This window comes from Hemitrygon akajei, chromosome 5, assembly GCF_048418815.1.
Source record: "Hemitrygon akajei chromosome 5, sHemAka1.3, whole genome shotgun sequence".
Classification (NCBI taxonomy): domain Eukaryota; kingdom Metazoa; phylum Chordata; class Chondrichthyes; order Myliobatiformes; family Dasyatidae; genus Hemitrygon; species Hemitrygon akajei.
Window position 1 is genome coordinate 103,721,417 of NC_133128.1, and position 18,315 is coordinate 103,739,731.

The following is an 18,315-nucleotide window of genomic DNA, read 5'->3' on the forward strand; positions in this document are numbered from 1 at the left end:
TCGGTGCAGCATGGTGATTCCACGTAGGAATAGAGTCCTCGGTCAGAGACGGTGCAGCATGGCAATTCCACCTGGGAATAGAGTCCTCGGTTAGAGACGGTGCAGCATGGCGATTCCCCACCTAGGAATAGAGTCCTCGGTCAGAGACGGTGCAGCATCTCAATTCCCCACCTGGGAATAGAGTCCTCAGTCAGAGACGGTGCAGCATGGCAATTCCCCACCTAGGAATAGAGTCCTCGGTCAGAGACAGTGCAGCATGGCGATTCCACCTAGGAATAGAGTTCTCGGTCAGAGACGGTGCAGCATTGCGATTCCACCTAGGAATAGAGTCCTCGGTCAGAGACGGTGCATCATGTCGATTCCACCTAGGAATAGAGTCCTCGGTCAGAGACTGTGCAGCATGACGATTCCACCTAGAAATAGAGTCCTCGGTTACAGACGGTGCAGCATCTCAATTCCCCACCTGGGAATTGAGTCCTCGGTCAGAGACGGTGCAGCATGGCGATTCCACCTAGGAATAGAGTCCTTGGTCAGAGAGTGTGCAGTATGGCGATTCCACCTAGGAATAGAGTCCTCGGTCAGAGACGGTGCAGCACGGCAAATCCCCACCTAGGAATAGAGTCCTCGGTCAGAGATGGTGCAGCACGGCAAATCCACCTAGGAATAGATTCCTCTGTTAGAGACGGTGCAGCATGACGATTCCACCTAGGAATAGAATCCTCGGTCAGAGACGGTGCAGCACGGCAAATCCCCACCTAGGAATAGAGTCCTCGGTCAGAGACGGTGCAGCATGGCGATTCCCCACATAGGAATTGAGTCCTCGGTCAGAGACGGTGCAGCATGGCAATTCCCCACCTAGGAATAGAGTCCTCGGTCAGAGATGGTGCAGCATCTCAATTCCCCACCTGGGAATAGAGTCCTCGGTCAGAGATGGTGCAGCATCTCAATTCCCCACCTGGGAATAGAGTCCTCGGTCAGAGATGGTGCAGCATGGCAATTCCACCTAGGAATAGAGTCCTCGGTCAATGACGGTGCAGCATGGCAATTCCACCTAGGAATAGAGTCCACGGTCAGATCCGGTGCAGCATGGCAATTCCACCTAGGAATAGAGTTCACGGTCAGAGCCGGTGCAGCATCTCAATTCCCACCTGGGAATAGAGTCCTCGGTCAGAGACGGTGCAGCATGGCAATTCCACCTAGGAATAGAGTCCACGGTCAGAGCCGGTGCAGCATGGCAATTCCACCTAGGAATAGAGGCCTCTGTCAGAGACGGTGCAGCATCTCAATTCCCCACCTGGGAATAGAGACCTCGGTCAGAGACGGTGCAGAATCTCAATTCCCCACCTAGGAATAGAGTCCTCGGTCAGAGACGGTGCAGCATGGCAATTCCCCACCTAGGAATAGAGTACTCGGTTCGAGACGGTGCAGCATGGCAATTCCCCACCTAGGAATAGAGTCCTCGGTCAGAGACGGTGCAGCATGGCAATTCCCCACCTAGGAATAGAGTCCTCGGTCAGAGACGGTGCAGCATGGCAATTCCCCACCTAGGAATAGAGTCCTTGGTCAGAGAGTGTGCAGTATGGCGATTCCACCTAGGAATAGAGTCCTCGGTCAGAGACGGTGCAGCACGGCAAATCCCCACCTAGGAATAGAGTCCTCGGTCAGAGATGGTGCAGCACGGCAAATCCACCTAGGAATAGATTCCTCTGTTACAGACGGTGCAGCATGGCAATTCCACCTAGGAATAGAGTTCACGGTCAGAGCCGGTGCAGCATCTCAATTCCCACCTGGGAATAGAGTCCTCGGTCAGAGACGGTGCAGCATGGCAATTCCACCTAGGAATAGAGTCCACGGTCAGAGCCGGTGCAGCATGGCAATTCCACCTAGGAATAGAGGCCTCTGTCAGAGACGGTGCAGCATCTCAATTCCCCACCTGGGAATAGAGACCTCGGTCAGAGACGGTGCAGAATCTCAATTCCCCACCTAGGAATAGAGTCCTCGGTCAGAGACTGTGCAGCATGGCAATTCCCCACCTAGGAATAGAGTACTCGGTTCGAGACGGTGCAGCATGGCAATTCCCCACCTAGGAATAGAGTCCTCGGTCAGAGACGGTGCAGCATGGCAATTCCCCACCTAGGAATAGAGTCCTCGGTCAGAGACGGTGCAGCATGGCAATTCCCCACCTAGGAATAGAGTCCTCGGTTAGAGATGGTGCAGCACGGCATTTCCACCTGGGAATAGAGTCCTTGGTCAGCGACGGTGCGGCACGGAGATTCCCCCTAGGAATAGAGTCCTCAGTCAGAGACGGTGCAGCACGGCGATTCCCCACCTAGGAATAGAGTCCTCGGTCAGAGACGGTGCAGCATGGCGATTCCAATGAGGAATAGAGTCCTCGGTCAGAGACGGTGCAGCATGGTGATTCCACCTAGGAATAGAGTCCTCGGTCAGAGAGGGAGCAGCATGGCGATTCCACCTAGGAATAGTGTCCTCGGTCAGAGACGGTGCAGCATGGCGATTCCACCTAGGAATAGAGTCCTCGCTCAGAGACGGTGCAGCAAGGCGATTCCACCTAGGAATAGAGTCCTCGGTCAGAGACGGTGCAGCAAGGCGATTCCACCTAGGAATAGAGACCTCGGTCAGAGACGGTGCAGCATGGCAATTCCACCTAGGAATAGAGTCGTCGGTCAGAGACGGTGCAGCATGGCGATTCCCCACCTAGGAATAGAGTCCTCTAAAAGTGACGGTGCAGCATGGCGATTCCCCACCTAGGAATAGAGTCCTCGGTTAGAGATGGTGCAGCATGGCGATTCCACCTAGGAATAGAGTCCTCGGTCAGAGACGGTGCAGCATGGCAATTCCCCACCTAGGAATAGAGTCCTCGGTCAGAGACGGTGCAGCATGGCAATTCTCCACCTAGGAATAGAGTCCTGGGTCAGAGACGGTGCAGCATGGCGATTCCACCTAGGAATAGAGTCCTCGGTCAGAGACGGTGCAGCACAGCGTGTCCACCTAGGAATAGAGTCCTCGGTTAGAAACGGTGCAGCACGGCGTTTCCACCTAGGAATAGAGTCCTCGGTCAGAGACGGTGCAGCACAGCGATTCCCCACCTAGGAATAGAGTCCTCGGTCAGAGACGGTGCAGCATGGCGATTCCACCTAGGAATAGAGTCCTCGGTCAGAGAATGTGCAGCATGACAAATCCCCACCTAGGAATAGAGTCCTCGGTCAGAGACGGTGCAGCACGGCGTTTCCACCTAGGAATAGAGTCCTCGGTCAGCGATGGTGCAGCATGGCAATTCCCCACCTAGGAATAGAGTCCTCAGTCAGCGACGGTGCAGCACGGCGTTTCCACCTAGGAGTAGAGTCCTCGGTTAGAGACGGTGCAGCACGGCGTTTCCACCTAGGAATAGAGTCCTCGGTCAGAGACGGTGCAGCATGGCGATTCCACCTAGGAATAGAGTCCTTGGTCAGAGAATGTGCAGCATGACAATTCCCCACCTAGGAATAGAGTCCTCGGTCAGAGACGGTGCAGCACAGCGTGTCCACCTAGGAATAGAGTCCTCGGTTAGAAACGGTGCAGCACGGCGTTTCCACCTAGGAATAGAGTCCTCGGTCAGAGACGGTGCAGCACAGCGATTCCCCACCTAGGAATAGAGTCCTCGGTCAGAGACGGTGCAGCATGGCGATTCCACCTAGGAATAGAGTCCTCGGTCAGAGAATGTGCAGCATGACAAATCCCCACCTAGGAATAGAGTCCTCGGTCAGAGACGGTGCAGCACGGCGTTTCCACCTAGGAATAGAGTCCTCGGTCAGCGATGGTGCAGCATGGCAATTCCCCACCTAGGAATAGAGTCCTCAGTCAGCGACGGTGCAGCACGGCGTTTCCACCTAGGAGTAGAGTCCTCGGTTAGAGACGGTGCAGCACGGCGTTTCCACCTAGGAATAGAGTCCTCGGTCAGAGACGGTGCAGCATGGCGATTCCACCTAGGAATAGAGTCCTTGGTCAGAGAATGTGCAGCATGACAATTCCCCACCTAGGAATAGAGTCCTCGGTCAGAGACGGTGCAGCACGGCGTTTCCACCTAGGAATAGAGTCCTCGGTCAGCGATGGTGCAGCATGGCAATTCCCCACCTAGGAATAGAGTCCTCAGTCAGCGACGGTGCAGCACGGCGTTTCCACCTAGGAGTAGAGTCCTCGGTTAGAGACGGTGCAGCACGGCGTTTCCACCTAGGAATAGAGTCCTCGGTCAGAGACGGTGCAGCATGGCGATTCCACCGAGGAATAGAGTCCTCGGTCAGAGACGGTGCTGCATGGTGATTCCACCTAGGAATAGAGTCCTTGATCAGAGACGGTGCAGCATGTCGATTACACCTAGGAATAGAGTCCTCGGTCAGAGACTGTGCAGCATGTTGATTCCACCTAGGAATAGAGTCGTCGGTCAGAGACGTTGCATCATGGCGATTCCACCTAGGAATAGAGTCCTCGGTCAGAGTCGGTGCAGCATGGTGATTCCACGTAGGAATAGAGTCCTCGGTCAGAGACGGTGCAGCATGGCAATTCCACCTGGGAATAGAGTCCTCGGTTAGAGACGGTGCAGCATGGCGATTCCCCACCTAGGAATAGAGTCCTCGGTCAGAGACGGTGCAGCATCTCAATTCCCCACCTGGGAATAGAGTCCTCAGTCAGAGACGGTGCAGCATGGCAATTCCCCACCTAGGAATAGAGTCCTCGGTCAGAGACAGTGCAGCATGGCGATTCCACCTAGGAATAGAGTTCTCGGTCAGAGACGGTGCAGCATTGCGATTCCACCTAGGAATAGAGTCCTCGGTCAGAGACGGTGCATCATGTCGATTCCACCTAGGAATAGAGTCCTCGGTCAGAGACTGTGCAGCATGACGATTCCACCTAGAAATAGAGTCCTCGGTTACAGACGGTGCAGCATCTCAATTCCCCACCTGGGAATAGAGTCCTCGGTCAGAGACGGTGCAGCATGGCGATTCCACCTAGGAATAGAGTCCTCGGTCAGAGAGTGTGCAGTATGGCGATTCCACCTAGGAATAGAGTCCTCGGTCAGAGACGGTGCAGCACGGCAAATCCCCACCTAGGAATAGAGTCCTCGGTCAGAGATGGTGCAGCACGGCAAATCCACCTAGGAATAGATTCCTCTGTTAGAGACGGTGCAGCATGACGATTCCACCTAGGAATAGAATCCTCGGTCAGAGACGGTGCAGCACGGCAAATCCCCACCTAGGAATAGAGTCCTCGGTCAGAGACGGTGCAGCATGGCGATTCCCCACATAGGAATAGAGTCCTCGGTCAGAGACGGTGCAGCATGGCAATTCCCCACCTAGGAATAGAGTCCTCGGTCAGAGATGGTGCAGCATCTCAATTCCCCACCTGGGAATAGAGTCCTCGGTCAGAGATGGTGCAGCATCTCAATTCCCCACCTGGGAATAGAGTCCTCGGTCAGAGATGGTGCAGCATGGCAATTCCACCTAGGAATAGAGTCCTCGGTCAATGACGGTGCAGCATGGCAATTCCACCTAGGAATAGAGTCCACGGTCAGAGCCGGTGCAGCATGGCAATTCCACCTAGGAATAGAGTTCACGGTCAGAGCCGGTGCAGCATCTCAATTCCCACCTGGGAATAGAGTCCTCGGTCAGAGACGGTGCAGCAAGGCAATTCCACCTAGGAATAGAGTCCACGGTCAGAGCCGGTGCAGCATGGCAATTCCACCTAGGAATAGAGGCCTCTGTCAGACACGGTGCAGCATCTCAATTCCCCACCTGGGAATAGAGACCTCGGTCAGAGACGGTGCAGAATCTCAATTCCCCACCTAGGAATAGAGTCCTCGGTCAGAGACGGTGCAGCATGGCAATTCCCCACCTAGGAATAGAGTACTCGGTTCGAGACGGTGCAGCATGGCAATTCCCCACCTAGGAATAGAGTCCTCGGTCAGAGACGGTGCAGCATGGCAATTCCCCACCTAGGAATAGAGTCCTCGGTCAGAGACGGTGCAGCATGGCAATTCCCCACCTAGGAATAGAGTCCTCGGTTAGAGATGGTGCAGCACGGCAGTTCCACCTGGGAATAGAGTCCTTGGTCAGCGACGGTGCGGCACGGAGATTCCCCCTAGGAATAGAGTCCTCAGTCAGAGACGGTGCAGCACGGCGATTCCCCACCTAGGAATAGAGTCCTCGGTCAGAGACGGTGCAGCATGGCGATTCCAATGAGGAATAGAGTCCTCGGTCAGAGACGGTGCAGCATGGTGATTCCACCTAGGAATAGAGTCCTCGGTCAGAGAGGGAGCAGCATGGCGATTCCACCTAGGAATAGTGTCCTCGGTCAGAGACGGTGCAGCATGGCGATTCCACCTAGGAATAGAGTCCTCGCTCAGAGACGGTGCAGCAAGGCGATTCCACCTAGGAATAGAGTCCTCGGTCAGAGACGGTGCAGCAAGGCGATTCCACCTAGGAATAGAGACCTCGGTCAGAGACGGTGCAGCATGGCAATTCCACCTAAGAATAGAGTCGTCGGTCAGAGACGGTGCAGCATGGCGATTCCCCACCTAGGAATAGAGTCCTCTAAAAGTGACGGTGCAGCATGGCGATTCCCCACCTAGGAATAGAGTCCTCGGTTAGAGATGGTGCAACATGGCGATTCCACCTAGGAATAGAGTCCTCGGTCAGAGACGGTGCAGCATGGCAATTCCCCACCTAGGAATAGAGTCCTCGGTCAGAGACGGTGCAGCACAGCGATTCCCCACCTAGGAATAGAGTCCTCGGTCAGAGACGGTGCAGCATGGCGATTCCACCTAGGAATAGAGTCCTCGGTCAGAGAATGTGCAGCATGACAAATCCCCACCTAGGAATAGAGTCCTCGGTCAGAGACGGTGCAGCACGGCGTTTCCACCTAGGAATAGAGTCCTCGGTCAGCGATGGTGCAGCATGGCAATTCCCCACCTAGGAATAGAGTCCTCAGTCAGCGACGGTGCAGCACGGCGTTTCCACCTAGGAGTAGAGTCCTCGGTTAGAGACGGTGCAGCACGGCGTTTCCACCTAGGAATAGAGTCCTCGGTCAGAGACGGTGCAGCATGGCGATTCCACCTAGGAATAGAGTCCTTGGTCAGAGAATGTGCAGCATGACAATTCCCCACCTAGGAATAGAATCCTCGGTCAGAGACGGTGCAGCACGGCGTTTCCACCTAGGAATAGAGTCCTCGGTCAGCGATGGTGCAGCATGGCAATTCCCCACCTAGGAATAGAGTCCTCAGTCAGCGACGGTGCAGCACGGCGTTTCCACCTAGGAGTAGAGTCCTCGGTTAGAGACGGTGCAGCACGGCGTTTCCACCTAGGAATAGAGTCCTCGGTCAGAGACGGTGCAGCATGGCGATTCCACCGAGGAATAGAGTCCTCGGTCAGAGACGGTGCTGCATGGTGATTCCACCTAGGAATAGAGTCCTTGATCAGAGACGGTGCAGCATGTCGATTACACCTAGGAATAGAGTCCTCGGTCAGAGACTGTGCAGCATGTTGATTCCACCTAGGAATAGAGTCGTCGGTCAGAGACGTTGCATCATGGCGATTCCACCTAGGAATAGAGTCCTCGGTCAGAGTCGGTGCAGCATGGTGATTCCACGTAGGAATAGAGTCCTCGGTCAGAGACGGTGCAGCATGGCAATTCCACCTGGGAATAGAGTCCTCGGTTAGAGACGGTGCAGCATGGCGATTCCCCACCTAGGAATAGAGTCCTCGGTCAGAGACGGTGCAGCATCTCAATTCCCCACCTGGGAATAGAGTCCTCAGTCAGAGACGGTGCAGCATGGCAATTCCCCACCTAGGAATAGAGTCCTCGGTCAGAGACAGTGCAGCATGGCGATTCCACCTAGGAATAGAGTTCTCGGTCAGAGACGGTGCAGCATGGCGATTCCACCTAGGAATAGAGTCCTCGGTCAGAGACGGTGCATCATGTCGATTCCACCTAGGAATAGAGTCCTCGGTCAGAGACTGTGCAGCATGACGATTCCACCTAGAAATAGAGTCCTCGGTTACAGACGGTGCAGCATCTCAATTCCCCACCTGGGAATAGAGTCCTCGGTCAGAGACGGTGCAGCATGGCGATTCCACCTAGGAATAGAGTCCTCGGTCAGAGAGTGTGCAGTATGGCGATTCCACCTAGGAATAGAGTCCTCGGTCAGAGACGGTGCAGCACGGCAAATCCCCACCTAGGAATAGAGTCCTCGGTCAGAGATGGTGCAGCACGGCAAATCCACCTAGGAATAGATTCCTCTGTTAGAGACGGTGCAGCATGGCGATTCCACCTAGGAATAGAATCCTCGGTCAGAGACGGTGCAGCACGGCAAATCCCCACCTAGGAATAGAGTCCTCGGTCAGAGACGGTGCAGCATGGCGATTCCCCACATAGGAATAGAGTCCTCGGTCAGAGACGGTGCAGCATGGCAATTCCCCACCTAGGAATAGAGTCCTCGGTCAGAGATGGTGCAGCATCTCAATTCCCCACCTGGGAATAGAGTCCTCGGTCAGAGATGGTGCAGCATCTCAATTCCCCACCTGGGAATAGAGTCCTCGGTCAGAGATGGTGCAGCATGGCAATTCCACCTAGGAATAGAGTCCTCGGTCAATGACGGTGCAGCATGGCAATTCCACCTAGGAATAGAATCCACGGTCAGAGCCGGTGCAGCATGGCAATTCCACCTAGGAATAGAGTTCACGGTCAGAGCCGGTGCAGCATCTCAATTCCCACCTGGGAATAGAGTCCTCGGTCAGAGACGGTGCAGCATCTCAATTCCCACCTGGGAATAGAGTCCTCGGTCAGAGACGGTGCAGCATGGCAATTCCACCTAGGAATAGAGTCCACGGTCAGAGCCGGTGCAGCATGGCAATTCCACCTAGGAATAGAGGCCTCTGTCAGAGACGGTGCAGCATCTCAATTCCCCACCTGGGAATAGAGACCTCGGTCAGAGACGGTGCAGAATCTCAATTCCCCACCTAGGAATAGAGTCCTCGGTCAGAGACGGTGCAGCATGGCAATTCCCCACCTAGGAATAGAGTACTCGGTTCGAGACGGTGCAGCATGGCAATTCCCCACCTAGGAATAGAGTCCTCGGTCAGAGACGGTGCAGCATGGCAATTCCCCACCTAGGAATAGAGTCCTCGGTCAGAGACGGTGCAGCATGGCAATTCCCCACCTAGGAATAGAGTCCTCGGTTAGAGATGGTGCAGCACGGCATTTCCACCTGGGAATAGAGTCCTTGGTCAGCGACGGTGCGGCACGGAGATTCCCCCTAGGAATAGAGTCCTCAGTCAGAGACGGTGCAGCACGGCGATTCCCCACCTAGGAATAGAGTCCTCGGTCAGAGACGGTGCAGCATGGCGATTCCAATGAGGAATAGAGTCCTCGGTCAGAGACGGTGCAGCATGGTGATTCCACCTAGGAATAGAGTCCTCGGTCAGAGAGGGAGCAGCATGGCGATTCCACCTAGGAATAGTGTCCTCGGTCAGAGACGGTGCAGCATGGCGATTCCACCTAGGAATAGAGTCCTCGCTCAGAGACGGTGCAGCAAGGCGATTCCACCTAGGAATAGAGTCCTCGGTCAGAGACGGTGCAGCAAGGCGATTCCACCTAGGAATAGAGACCTCGGTCAGAGACGGTGCAGCATGGCAATTCCACCTAGGAATAGAGTCGTCGGTCAGAGACGGTGCAGCATGGCGATTCCCCACCTAGGAATAGAGTCCTCTAAAAGTGACGGTGCAGCATGGCGATTCCCCACCTAGGAATAGAGTCCTCGGTTAGAGATGGTGCAGCATGGCGATTCCACCTAGGAATAGAGTCCTCGGTCAGAGACGGTGCAGCATGGCAATTCCCCACCTAGGAATAGAGTCCTCGGTCAGAGACGGTGCAGCATGGCAATTCCCCACCTAGGAATAGAGTCCTCGGTCAGAGACGGTGCAGCATGGCGATTCCACCTAGGAATAGAGTCCTCGGTCAGAGACGGTGCAGCACAGCGTGTCCACCTAGGAATAGAGTCCTCGGTTAGAAACGGTGCAGCACGGCGTTTCCACCTAGGAATAGAGTCCTCGGTCAGAGACGGTGCAGCACAGCGATTCCCCTCCTAGGAATAGAGTCCTCGGTCAGAGACGGTGCAGCATGGCGATTCCACCTAGGAATAGAGTCCTCGGTCAGAGAATGTGCAGCATGACAAATCCCCACCTAGGAATAGAGTCCTCGGTCAGAGACGGTGCAGCACGGCGTTTCCACCTAGGAATAGAGTCCTCGGTCAGCGATGGTGCAGCATGGCAATTCCCCACCTAGGAATAGAGTCCTCAGTCAGCGACGGTGCAGCACGGCGTTTCCACCTAGGAGTAGAGTCCTCGGTTAGAGACGGTGCAGCACAGCGTTTCCACCTAGGAATAGAGTCCTCGGTCAAAGACGGTGCAGCATGGCGATTCCACCTAGGAATAGAGTCCTTGGTCAGAGAATGTGCAGCATGACAATTCCCCACCTAGGAATAGAGTCCTCGGTCAGAGACGGTGCAGCACGGCGTTTCCACCTAGGAATAGAGTCCTCGGTCAGCGATGGTGCAGCATGGCAATTCCCCACCTAGGAATAGAGTCCTCAGTCAGCGACGGTGCAGCACGGCGTTTCCACCTAGGAGTAGAGTCCTCGGTTAGAGACGGTGCAGCACGGCGTTTCCACCTAGGAATAGAGTCCTCGGTCAGAGACGGTGCATCATGGCGATTCCACCGAGGAATAGAGTCCTCGGTCAGAGACGGTGCTGCATGGTGATTCCACCTAGGAATAGAGTCCTTGATCAGAGACGGTGCAGCATGTCGATTACACCTAGGAATAGAGTCCTCGGTCAGAGACTGTGCAGCATGTTGATTCCACCTAGGAATAGAGTCGTCGGTCAGAGACGTTGCATCATGGCGATTCCACCTAGGAATAGAGTCCTCGGTCAGAGACGGTGCAGCATGGCGATTCCCCACATAGGAATAGAGTCCTCGGTCAGAGACGGTGCAGCATGGCAATTCCCCACCTAGGAATAGAGTCCTCGGTCAGAGATGGTGCAGCATCTCAATTCCCCACCTGGGAATAGAGTCCTCGTTCAGAGACGGTGCAGCATCTCAATTCCCCACCTGGGAATAGAGTCCTCGGTCAGAGATGGTGCAGCATGGCAATTCCACCTAGGAATAGAGTCCTCGGTCAATGACGGTGCAGCATGGTGATTCCCCACCTAGGAATAGAGTCCACGGTCAGAGCCGGTGCAGCATGGCAATTCCACCTAGGAATAGAGTTCACGGTCAGAGCCGGTGCAGCATCTCAATTCCCACCTGGGAATAGAGACCTCGGTCAGAGACGGTGCAGAATCTCAATTCCCCACCTAGGAATAGAGTCCTCGGTCAGAGACGGTGCAGCATGGCAATTCCCCACCTAGGAATAGAGTACTCGGTTCGAGACGGTGCAGCATGGCAATTCCCCACCTAGGAATAGAGTCCTCGGTCAGAGACGGTGCAGCATGGCAATTCCCCACCTAGGAATAGAGTCCTCGGTCAGAGACGGTGCAGCATGGCAATTCCCCACCTAGGAATAGAGTCCTCGGTCAGAGATGGTGCATCATGTCGATTCCACCTAGGAATAGAGTCCTCGGTCAGAGACTGTGCAGCATGACGATTCCACCTAGAAATAGAGTCCTCGGTTACAGACGGTGCAGCATCTCAATTCCCCACCTGGGAATAGAGTCCTCGGTCAGAGACGGTGCAGCATGGCGATTCCACCTAGGAATAGAGTCCTCGGTCAGAGAGTGTGCAGTATGGCGATTCCACCTAGGAATAGAGTCCTCGGTCAGAGACGGTGCAGCACGGCAAATCCCCACCTAGGAATAGAGTCCTCGGTCAGAGATGGTGCAGCACGGCAAATCCACCTAGGAATAGATTCCTCTGTTAGAGACGGTGCAGCATGGCGATTCCACCTAGGAATAGAATCCTCGGTCAGAGACGGTGCAGCACGGCAAATCCCCACCTAGGAATAGAGTCCTCGGTCAGAGACGGTGCAGCATGGCGATTCCCCACATAGGAATAGAGTCCTCGGTCAGAGACGGTGCAGCATGGCAATTCCCCACCTAGGAATAGAGTCCTCGGTCAGAGATGGTGCAGCATCTCAATTCCCCACCTGGGAATAGAGTCCTCGTTCAGAGACGGTGCAGCATCTCAATTCCCCACCTGGGAATAGAGTCCTCGGTCAGAGATGGTGCAGCATGGCAATTCCACCTAGGAATAGAGTCCTCGGTCAATGACGGTGCAGCATGGCGATTCCACCTAGGAATAGAGTCCTCGGTCAGAGCCGGTGCAGCATGGCAATTCCACCTAGGAATAGAGTTCACGGTCAGAGCCGGTGCAGCATCTCAATTCCCACCTGGGAATAGAGTCCTCGGTCAGAGACGGTGCAGCATCTCAATTCCCACCTGGGAATAGAGTCCTCGGTCAGAGACGGTGCAGCATGGCAATTCCACCTAGGAATAGAGTCCACGGTCAGAGCCGGTGCAGCATGGCAATTCCACCTAGGAATAGAGGCCTCTGTCAGAGACGGTGCAGCATCTCAATTCCCCACCTGGGAATAGAGACCTCGGTCAGAGACGGTGCAGAATCTCAATTCCCCACCTAGGAATAGAGTCCTCGGTCAGAGACGGTGCAGCATGGCAATTCCCCACCTAGGAATAGAGTACTCGGTTCGAGTCGGTGCAGCATGGCAATTCCCCACCTAGGAATAGAGTCCTCGGTCAGAGACGGTGCAGCATGGCAATTCCCCACCTAGGAATAGAGTACTCGGTTCGAGTCGGTGCAGCATGGCAATTCCCCACCTAGGAATAGAGTCCTCGGTCAGAGACGGTGCAGCATGGCAATTCCCCACCTAGGAATAGAGTACTCGGTTCGAGTCGGTGCAGCATGGCAATTCCCCACCAAGGAATAGAGTCCTCGGTCAGAGACGGTGCAGCATGGCAATTCCCCACCTAGGAATAGAGTCCTCGGTTAGAGATGGTGCAGCACGGCATTTCCACCTGGGAATAGAGTCCTCGGTCAGCGACGGTGCAGCATGGCGATTCCACCCAGGAATAGAGTCCTCGGTCAGAGAGTGTGCAGTATGGCGATTCCACCTAGGAATAGAGTCCCCGGTCAGAGACGGTGCAGCACGACAAATCCCCACCTAGGAATAGAGTCCTCGGTCAGAGATGGTGCAGCACGGCGTTTCCACCTAGGAGTAGAGTCCTCGGTTAGAGACGGTGCAGCACGGCGTTTCCACCGAGGAATAGAGTCCTCGGTCAGAGACGGTGCAGCATGGCGATTCCACCGAGGAATAGAGTCCTCGGTCAGAGACGGTGCTGCATGGTGATTCCACCTAGGAATAGAGTCCTTGATCAGAGACGGTGCAGCATGTCGATTACACCTAGGAATAGAGTCCTCGGTCAGAGACTGTGCAGCATGTTGATTCCACCTAGGAATAGAGTCGTCGGTCAGAGACGTTGCATCATGGCGATTCCACCTAGGAATCGAGTCCTCGGTCAGAGTCGGTGCAGCATGGTGATTCCACGTAGGAATAGAGTCCTCGGTCAGAGACGGTGCAGCATGGCAAATCCCCACCTAGGAATAGAGTCCTCGGTCAGAGATGGTGCAGCACGGCAAATCCACCTAGGAATAGATTCCTCTGTTAGAGACGGTGCAGCATGGCGATTCCACCTAGGAATAGAATCCTCGGTCAGAGACGGTGCAGCACGGCAAATCCCCACCTAGGAATAGAGTCCTCGGTCAGAGACGGTGCAGCATGGCGATTCCCCACATAGGAATAGAGTCCTCGGTCAGAGACGGTGCAGCATGGCAATTCCCCACCTAGGAATAGAGTCCTCGGTCAGAGATGGTGCAGCATCTCAATTCCCCACCTGGGAATAGAGTCCTCGTTCAGAGACGGTGCAGCATCTCAATTCCCCACCTGGGAATAGAGTCCTCGGTCAGAGACGGTGCAGCATCTCAATTCCCCACCTAGGAATAGAGTCCTCGGTCAGAGATGGTGCAGCATCTCAATTCCCCACCTGGGAATAGAGTCCTCGTTCAGAGACGGTGCAGCATCTCAATTCCCCACCTGGGAATAGAGTCCTCGTTCAGAGACGGTGCAGCATCTCAATTCCCCACCTAGGAATAGAGTTCACGGTCAGAGCCGGTGCAGCATCTCAATTCCCACCTGGGAATAGAGTCCTCGGTCAGAGACGGTGCAGCATCTCAATTCCCACCTGGGAATAGAGTCCTCGGTCAGAGACGGTGCAGCATGGCAATTCCACCTAGGAATAGAGTCCACGGTCAGAGCCGGTGCAGCATGGCAATTCCACCTAGGAATAGAGGCCTCTGTCAGAGACGGTGCAGCATCTCAATTCCCCACCTGGGAATAGAGACCTCGGTCAGAGACGGTGCAGAATCTCAATTCCCCACCTAGGAATAGAGTCCTCGGTCAGAGACGGTGCAGCATGGCAATTCCCCACCTAGGAATAGAGTACTCGGTTCGAGACGGTGCAGCATGGCAATTCCCCACCTAGGAATAGAGTCCTCGGTCAGAGACGGTGCAGCATGGCAATTCCCCACCTAGGAATAGAGTCCTCGGTCAGAGACGGTGCAGCATGGCAATTCCCCACCTAGGAATAGAGTCCTCGGTCAGAGACGGTGCATCAAGTCGATTCCACCTAGGAATAGAGTCCTCGGTCAGAGACTGTGCAGCATGACGATTCCACCTAGAAATAGAGTCCTCGGTTACAGACGGTGCAGCATCTCAATTCCCCACCTGGGAATAGAGTCCTCGGTCAGAGACGGTGCAGCATGGCGATTCCACCTAGGAATAGAGTCCTCGGTCAGAGAGTGTGCAGTATGGCGATTCCACCTAGGAATAGAGTCCTCGGTCAGAGACGGTGCAGCACGGCAAATCCCCACCTAGGAATAGAGTCCTCGGTCAGAGATGGTGCAGCACGGCAAATCCACCTAGGAATAGATTCCTCTGTTAGAGACGGTGCAGCATGGCGATTCCACCTAGGAATAGAATCCTCGGTCAGAGACGGTGCAGCACGGCAAATCCCCACCTAGGATTAGAGTCCTCGGTCAGAGACGGTGCAGCATGGCGATTCCCCACATAGGAATAGAGTCCTCGGTCAGAGACGGTGCAGCATGGCAATTCCCCACCTAGGAATAGAGTCCTCGGTCAGAGATGGTGCAGCATCTCAATTCCCCACCTGGGAATAGAGTCCTCGTTCAGAGACGGTGCAGCATCTCAATTCCCCACCTGGGAATAGAGTCCTCGGTCAGAGATGGTGCAGCATGGCAATTCCACCTAGGAATAGAGTCCACGGTCAGAGCCGGTGCAGAATGGCAATTCCACCTAGGAATAGAGTTCACGGTCAGAGCCGGTGCAGCATCTCAATTCCCACCTGGGAATAGAGTCCTCGGTCAGAGATGGTGCAGCATGGCGATTCCACCTAGGAATAGAGTCCACGGTCAGAGCCGGTGCAGCATGGCAATTCCACCTAGGAATAGAGTTCACGGTCAGAGCCGGTGCAGCATCTCAATTCCCACCTGGGAATAGAGTCCTCGGTCAGAGACGGTGCAGCATCTCAATTCCCACCTGGGAATAGAGTCCTCGGTCAGAGACGGTGCAGCATGGCAATTCCACCTAGGAATAGAGTCCACGGTCAGAGCCGGTGCAGCATGGCAATTCCACCTAGGAATAGAGGCCTCTGTCAGAGACGGTGCAGCATCTCAATTCCCCACCTGGGAATAGAGACCTCGGTCAGAGACGGTGCAGAATCTCAATTCCCCACCTAGGAATAGAGTCCTCGGTCAGAGACGGTGCAGCATGGCAATTCCCCACCTAGGAATAGAGTACTCGGTTCGAGTCGGTGCAGCATGGCAATTCCCCACCTAGGAATAGAGTCCTCGGTCAGAGACGGTGCAGCATGGCAATTCCCCACCTAGGAATAGAGTCCTCGGTCAGAGACGGTGCAGCATGGCAATTCTCCACCTAGGAATAGAGTCCTCGGTTAGAGATGGTGCAGCACGGCATTTCCACCTGGGAATAGAGTCCTCGGTCAGCGACGGTGCAGCATGGCGATTCCACCTAGGAATAGAGTCCTCGGTCAGAGAGTGTGCAGTATGGCGATTCCACCTAGGAATAGAGTCCTCGGTCAGAGACGGTGCAGCACGGCAAATCCCCACCTAGGAATAGAGTCCTCGGTCAGAGATGGTGCAGCACGGCAAATCCACCTAGGAATAGATTCCTCTGTTAGAGACGGTGCAGCATGGCGATTCCACCTAGGAATAGAATCCTCGGTCAGAGACGGTGCAGCACGGCAAATCCCCACCTAGGAATAGAGTCCTCGGTCAGAGACGGTGCAGCATGGCGATTCCCCACATAGGAATAGAGTCCTCGGTCAGAGACGGTGCAGCATGGCAATTCCCCACCTAGGAATAGAGTCCTCGGTCAGAGATGGTGCAGCATCTCAATTCCCCACCTGGGAATAGAGTCCTCGTTCAGAGACGGTGCAGCATCTCAATTCCCCACCTGGGAATAGAGTCCTCGGTCAGAGATGGTGCAGCATGGCAATTCCACCTAGGAATAGAGTCCTCGGTCAATGACGGTGCAGCATGGCGATTCCACCTAGGAATAGAGTTCACGGTCAGAGCCGGTGCAGCATGGCAATTCCACCTAGGAATAGAGTTCACGGTCAGAGCCGGTGCAGCATCTCAATTCCCACCTGGGAATAGAGTCCTCGGTCAGAGACGGTGCAGCATCTCAATTCCCACCTGGGAATAGAGTCCTCGGTCAGAGACGGTGCAGCATGGCAATTCCACCTAGGAATAGAGTCCACGGTCAGAGCCGGTGCAGCATGGCAATTCCACCTAGGAATAGAGGCCTCTGTCAGAGACGGTGCAGCATCTCAATTCCCCACCTGGGAATAGAGACCTCGGTCAGAGACGGTGCAGAATCTCAATTCCCCACCTAGGAATAGAGTCCTCGGTCAGAGACGGTGCAGCATGGCAATTCCCCACCTAGGAATAGAGTACTCGGTTCGAGACGGTGCAGCATGGCAATTCCCCACCTAGGAATAGAGTCCTCGGTCAGAGACGGTGCAGCATGGCTATTCCCCACCTAGGAATAGAGTCCTCGGTCAGAGACGGTGCAGCATGGCAATTCCCCACCTAGGAATAGAGTCCTCGGTTAGAGATGGTGCAGCATCTCAATTCCCCACCTAGGAATAGAGTCCTCGTTCAGAGACGGTGCAGCATCTCAATTCGCCAGCTAGGAATAGAGTCCTCGGTCAGAGACGGTGCAGCATCTCAACTCCCCACCTAGGAATAGAGTCCACGGTCAGAGACGGTGCAGCATCTCAATTCCCCACCCGGTAATAGAGTCCTCGGTCAGAGACGGTGCAGCATCTCAATTCCCCACCTAGGAATAGAGTCCTCAGTCAGAGACGGTGCACCATGGCAATTCCCCACCTAGGAATAGAGTCCTCTGTCAGAGACGGTGCTCCATGGCAATTCCCCACCTAGGAATAGAGTACTCGGTTCGAGACGGTGCAGCATGGCAATTCCCCACCTAGGAATAGAGTCCTCAATCAGAGATGGTGCAGCATCTCAATTCCCCACCTGGGAATAGAGTCCTCGGTCAGAGAAGGTGCAGCATCTCAATTCCCCACCTAGGAATAGAGTCCTCGGTCAGAGACGGTGCAGCATGGCAATTCCCCACCTAGGAATAGAGTCCTCGGTCAGAGACGGTGCAGCATGGCAATTCCCCACCTAGGAATAGAGTCCTCGGTCAGAGACGGTGCAGCATCTCAATTCCCACCTGGGAATAGAGTCCTCGGTCAGAGACGGTGCAGCATGGCAATTCCACCTAGGAATAGAGGCCTCGGTCAGAGACGGTGCAGCATCTCAATCCCCACCTGGGAATAGAGACCTCGGTCAGAGACGGTGCAGAATCTCAATTCCCCACCTAGGAATAGAGTCCTCGGTCAGAGACGGTGCAGCATGGCAATTCCCCACCTAGGAATAGAGTACTCGGTTCGAGACGGTGCAGCATGGCAATTCCCCACCTAGGAATAGAGTCCTCGGTCAGAGACTGTGCAGCATGGCAATTCCCCACCTAGGAATAGAGTCCTCGGTCAGAGACGGTGCAGCATTGCAATTCCCCACCTAGGAATAGAGTCCTCTGTCAGAGACGGTGCAGCATGGCAATTCCCCACCTAGGAATAGAGTCCTCGGTCAG